General features: G+C 43.9%; 1 pseudogene; it reads left to right on the plus strand.

Annotated features, from left to right (window-relative positions):
* Positions 1-3,982: 3,982 nt before the first annotated feature.
* On the plus strand, positions 3,983-4,532 carry LOC149991620 (ferritin heavy chain pseudogene; annotated as a pseudogene).
* Positions 4,533-5,979: the final 1,447 nt, after the last annotated feature.

Raw genomic sequence — 5,979 nt, forward strand, 5'->3', positions numbered from 1 at the left:
TTTTATTTGCACATATTTACAAATTGTTAGTTTTACAGCTATAAAATCATACCTTTAAGCATAGTTTCTTATACCTAGTTTTATTTTTGTGCATATTAAAGTAAAATTACAAGAATAATTCATCACCAATGATGAATTGGTGTCTTTGATTTTTTTTTTCCTTCTAAGGGGAACCCAGTTTAAACACTTTAAACATCCACTCACTGTTTTAATTTGGAGAAATAATGAGACATAATGAGAAATAATAAAATAAAGCTTTCAATAAGGTCCTCAACATTTTAATTAATGTTTCTGAGCCCCTACTATGTGAAGTATAGCATCAAAGAAATTAAACAGTCTTTGTCCTAAAGGCATTCATGGTCCAGCCAAACTTTCCAAACTACCAAGAGAGGAATCCAGATCAGAGTGTCTCTCTCTGCTATTTACAAGATGTGTGATTTCTTGAGCATGTTACTTACTTAAATTCACAACTTCTTTATCTGTAAAATATGGGTGATAATAATAAAAATTAACTCAGAGAGTCTCTGTAATAATGTAGAGTGAAGAGCCCAGAGACAGAAGGATAATATTAAGAATTGATAGATAATACTGACTTTGGATTGCTTTTCACTGCTGCTTTATTAAATGAGTTTTATATATATACACACACACACACACACACACACTCACAGAGTGAGGTAAGTCATCAACTGCTGCTACTTATGATCTGCTTCCTTGCGAATGTATCATAGAGCTTACTGCATGGATTAATTCTTAAAGAAAGAACATTAAATAACACTCAGCTGCAAAAAAAAAAAAAAAGAAGCATATATGAGGAGTTTATAGGACAGGATTTTATGTTAGGACCTATAAAAATACTTGACATATAATAAGTGCTCAATAGAAATATATTGAATGAATGAATGAAAGTTAATCACTGACACTGAGTCAGAACTTATTGTCTAGTATCAGCTATGTAACTATTAGTTCTGTAACATTTTTAAATGAAGGGAACTGTAAATTAAAAGAGAGTTTTCACAGATTACGGCACTAGAATTTCTATTTGTTGACTTGGCATTTATTATGAATAATACTGTCATGGATAATTTTATATGTCAACTTGACTAGGCCAGGGCATACCCAGATATTTAATCAAGTATTATTCTGTGTGTGCCTGTGAGGGTGTTCTTCCATGAGATTAATATTTGAAACAGTACACTGAGTAAAGCAGATTATGTTCCCCACTGTGGGTGAGCCTCATCTAATCAGTTAAGGCCTAAATAGAACCAAAATGCTGACCCAACTCTGAGTAAGAAGGAACTCCGCCTTCTCAACTGTCTTTGAGTGTGAACACTGTTTTTTTCTCCTGCCTTCAACTTGAACTTCTTGGGTCTTGAACCCATTGGCCTTCGGACTGGACCTATAGCATCAGCTCTCCTGGATCTCAAGTTTGCTAACTGCAGATTTTGGAACTTCTCAGGCTTCATAATCACATGAGCCAATTCCTATTTTACAGATAGACAGACAGATAGATACTATTGGTTCCGTTTCTCTGGAGAATCCTAATACTAATACAGTATAAAAACTGACCACAAACATTTCAAAGAAACATTTATCTTATAGTAATATTATATATTTTTAAATGATCTGCTCTTACATTTTCTCATTACGCATTTGTATTTACTTTTATATTCCTCATTAAAGAAAAACTGTGTGGAATACTTTTGTTTATACATATGTATATTTCCTTCATGAAATTTTGAGTCCCAGCCCATGCTTGTTTATTGATTTCCCTTAGAAAATATATCTTTTAAACCTTAGAGTAAAATTATAAGGATAAATTGTTACATAATATTGGAACATAGTGAGAAACATTCTACAAAATCAAGATTTCTTCTATTTAAATAGATTCTTACAGTGAGGTCTATAATGAAATCTCCCAAAGAAATTTTGAAAGTACAATTATGTTAAGACTAAATACTGATGTAAGGAAATATAGATTAAATTTTACCTCATTGAGAAACTTATCAGTTAGTTCTCTACTGTGTCTAATGTATGATTCTATCATTACAATCAACTCAACAAACAAACATTGCTATTATTCCACTTTTTTACAAAATGAATACTAAGATGTCTCTAAAACTGATTAGAGAAGTTTACATTGTAATATCTGATCCTTTGTTTTCTTCATAAACTCTGATGATAAAATACCATAAGCTTCCAAAGAGAAGTAGACACCTCAAAAAAGGTACAGTAATCAAATCCATGGGAATAAACTTTAATTAAAAGAAGTAGGCATTTTATTCATAATTATCAATGCATCTGAGAGCACATGTAATATTCTATCCCTCTATCCTGTACCTTGAAAACATAGACCACATTTGATTCTTCCATGTATCTCCAGAATCATAGTGTCCAAACATATTTGGAGTATATGTATGGTGCTTGAATTAGTCATGAATAAATAAGTCATAAATACCTAGGTTGGTCTTACGTCTTCCACTATAATATCCTTGAAATGTAAGAATATATTTTCTCTTTTTAATTCCCACATGTGTACTATCTTGTATGTATTTACTTGGACAATAAGGGGAGAAAGATGGCAATGTAATGTTATGTTTTTGTTTTGATCTGCTTGTCCACCAGAATAAGAATCCCATGGGAATAGACGTAGTCTCTCTTTATTACTAATATGTGCTTAAACCCTAAACTAGTGCCTGGCCAGTATTAGATATTCAATAAATAATTTTTGAATGAATGAATGAATGAGTGAAAGGCGACTTGAGATCAGTGGCATGCTCAACCACTCTGGCTCGTTCCTTACAACATAACTGAAAGCTTTAAAACAAGGCTTGCTGAGTGTCAATGAAAGTACAAATGAGGCTGGAGGCGATGAATGCAGCCACGTGGTTAGGAGCTTTCGCTAAGAAGGCACCTAAACCTTGCGTTTCCTCCCAGAGGAAACTGAAGCCTGTACTTACCGAAGAGGAAAGAAACTGCAAGCCAGTTAACACGCGTGAACGCCTCCAGGATGCCCGTGATGGGATCACCGAAACTGTCCACACTGGGGTGCAGACGGGCAGAAGGAATGTGTTTCTAGGGCTGTGCTGAAAGATTAAGAGTACAGAGGATAGAGGGAGCGAAGAACAAGTTCAAAAAGAGTAAAAGACAGAGAGGAGCGAGGAGTCCCTGAGACTTTGGAGGCCATGCTCTGCCTTCAGGGAAGTGGCAACTTCATCATGAATAGAAGGAGAAAATGGAGCGCACAGGAGTAATACCGTCTGGGAACTGAGTGAGGCTATGGGAACTGTCCTTCTGGGGATGCGAAGTCATTCAAGCAAAGCTCTGTGATAGTAAATGTAACCACTGATACCACAAAAGGGCCAAGTTTAATGAAGCAATCACATTAGGACAATATCCAAATAAGTTCCTCAAAGAAATTGTGCATGCCATGAACTCAAAACAGTTGCACTTATATTCCTGACTAACATTTTTAAATATCGTATGCGCCAGATGCCCAGCGCGGAGAAGCCCTGTCAGTCAGGCTGGGATGGAACGTGGAAAGTGCCAATGCTGCCGGCCTCCTTGGGGCCCCCTCACGACCCGCAACCCTGGAAAATGTCAATTCCGCCGGCCCCCTTGGACGCCCCTGGGACCCCTTCATGCCCCCCCACCCTGGAAAATGTCGATGCCACTGGCCCCCTTGGGCCTCCCCCATGCCCTCCCCCGAAAATGTCAATGCCGCTGGCCCGCTTGGGCCCCCTTGAGCCCCCGCCGCTGGCCCTGTACCGGATGCTCCCGCCCCCTTCCACCAATGCACTTCCGGCCCCACCCCAGAGCCAACCGTCAAAGCCTGCGGCCTAACACTCCAGCAGGCCTGCCTCAGCTGCCCTGAACGCCTCCTGCCGGGACACCCCAAGGCCTCGCAGTCTCCACCTTCGGCCCCGCTGCTGCCGCCTCGGCTTCCGTGCCGCCTTGGCCTTGGAGCCCCGCACCTGCAGACATGGAGATCCAACCCGCGCCCTTGTACGTGCGCCAGAACTACCACCCGCTGTGTGAGGCATCCGTCAACGAGCACATCGGCCTGCGGCTCTACGTCTCCAACGTGTACTTGTCCATGGCCTTCCACTTCGACGGCGGAGGCGTGGCCCTGAAGCAGTTCAGCCAGTTCTTCCGTCGGAGGTCAAGCAAGGAGAGGGAGCACGCGGAGCAGCTGATGGAGCTTCAGAACCTGCGCGGGGGGCCGTACCAGACTACAGGACACCGGCAATCCGCAGTTTAAGGGATGGGACAGCGGTCTGAGGGCCCTGGAGTGCGCCTTGACCCTGGCGATGAAAGTGAACCAGAGCCTGCTGGATCTGCACCGCCTGGCCACCGGGAAGAAGGACGCCCACCTGTGCCACTTCCTGGAGCGCCACTTCCTGCACCAACAGGTGGTGTTCATCAAAGAGTTGGGGGACCACGTCGCCATCCTGCGCAAGAAGGAAGCCCCGGAATCTGGCCTGGCCGAGTACCTCTTCGACAAGCTCACCCTGGGTGCCAGCAAGAACTGAACCAGGACTGCCTCCCCGACAGCCGCGGGGGGACTTCCCCTGGTCACCGAGCCCAGCGTGCCTGTTGCCACAGGGCCCTTGCAAAATGTTCTCTTCATTTTTACGTTTGAGTTTTACCGCTTCTTCCAACAAAGTTATTGATTCCTAACGAATAACGGTCTTTGGATGGTTTGTGAGTTCAAAATCCTCACCTTTTAAGTTTAAAACAGGTATGCAGGAGTCCCTTCACTCACCCAACCCCAATCATGTGCATTTTGGGATCTCCAAGGATGGAGGGAGGGGCTATTCCCTGGGACCCTGGATGGAGGGAGGGGGTTTCCCCTGGACCCTGGATGTAGGGAGGGGGTATTCCCTGGGACCCTGGATGGAGGGAGGGGCTGTTCCCTGGGACCCTGGATGGAGGGAGGGGGTTTCCCCTGGACCCTGGATGGAGGGAGGGGTATTCCCTGGGACCCTGGATAGAGGGAGGGGGTATAGCCCTGGACCCTGGATGGAGGGAGGGGCTGTTCCCTGGGACCCTGGATGGAGGGAGGGGGTTTCCCCTGGACCCTGGATGGAGGGAGGGGTTTCCCCTGGACCCTGGATGGAGGGAGTGAGTGTTCCCTGGACCCTGGATGGTGGAAGGGGGCATTTTGTGGACTCTGGATGGTGGGAGGAGGTATCCATGAGATCCTGGATGGCTTGAGAGTGTATCCTGTGGCACGCTGGAAAATGCAGTATTAATCAGCCCCTCGTAAACTGTATGGTTATGGGGGTGGGGTGAGGTGGATGGTGTGGGGCTGGTGAATGTTGATGCATGTCCATGCTAAAGGTGTAAAGCCTGGCCTTAAAATTATAGGTGTGCTTGACCCTAGAGAAAGAGTGAAGAGAATGGGATTGGGCATGAATAAAAATAAAGGGTTTCTTACATTTAACAATATCTGGATAGCAATATGGAGAGCCCAGAAGCCACCCTGGCATAGTACCTCTGACAAATTCATCCTGAGCAACAGTAATGATAGCTGAACCTTAGGTTGGCTTTCCCATAGACATGGGAGTGACTGCCCATGGTCACCATGCTGGCCATGCATAGTGTCCTTACAAAACATCGAAATACAGTTTTTTTTTTTTGCTTCAGTTGTACTCTTTCTTCCATTAAGGTAACATGGTACCCCAGACCCCAAAATATCTCCATAGGACTGAAAAATATCAGGTCAAGGCTGAAGGTCCAATTTCTGATAATGAATATTAAGTTGAAAAAATTCCCCTGCATGTTATCAGTGACTCACTGCTTTGAACAATGTAGAGAGTGGGGAGAGCTGAAGCTGGGAGACCAGTTGAGAGCTCTTGTAGCTGGCCCAGGTGAAAGACAATGGGGGTTCAACTATTGTGGTGACTGAGAAAATGAAGCGATGTGGACAAATTCTGGATGGATCGGATGAGTTGACAAGCTTTGCTTATGGACCAG

This window comes from Furipterus horrens, unplaced genomic scaffold, assembly GCF_987537825.1.
Source record: "Furipterus horrens unplaced genomic scaffold, mFurHor1.1.pri manual_scaffold_17, whole genome shotgun sequence".
NCBI classification, from domain to species: Eukaryota; Metazoa; Chordata; class Mammalia; order Chiroptera; family Furipteridae; genus Furipterus; species Furipterus horrens.